This window comes from Chaetura pelagica, unplaced genomic scaffold (genome assembly GCF_000747805.2).
Source record: "Chaetura pelagica isolate M959 unplaced genomic scaffold, ChaPel_1.0 scaffold187, whole genome shotgun sequence".
NCBI lineage: Eukaryota > Metazoa > Chordata > Aves > Apodiformes > Apodidae > Chaetura > Chaetura pelagica.
The window spans coordinates 7,895-8,429 of NW_009953900.1; positions in this window are offsets into that span (position 1 = coordinate 7,895).

A 535-nucleotide genomic window follows, 5' to 3' on the forward strand; every position below is an offset into this window, starting at 1 on the left:
GGGGGGGGATGATGGATCCCATCTGCTCCCACCCCAACCCTGCAGCACCCACAGCCCTTTTATTTTTTGGGGATGAGCCAGAGTGGGATTTGCAGCATCACTGACCCCAAGGTGTGAAGGCACCAGAGGGAGCAGCTTTTTCACGAGGCTTCCACGGCTCCAACAACAAGTTTAATCCAACAAAGTTTGGAAACAACAAGAGAGAAAATGGCAACATCTTGTACCTGGATCCTCCGGGTAAGGCTGGAACCACCCCCCAGTCCTCCCCACTGACTTCAGAGTTTTCATTTTGTAACGTTTTAAGCTCAAGAAAAAGAGATTTTTCAGAACGTTCAAAAAAAGCCGAAATTAAAGGTGAACTGAAAAAAAAACAACAACAAAAAAACCCAAACAAAAAACAAACCCCAAAGGAACTTCCCAGGGAATATTGTACACAGGAGAGTGCTTCTGTTTGGGAAGAAGAAAACCTCCTGCACGTTCCCAAAGGATTTAGCTTCATTCTGATCAATTCCTGTCAACATCTTTACCTTGGGAA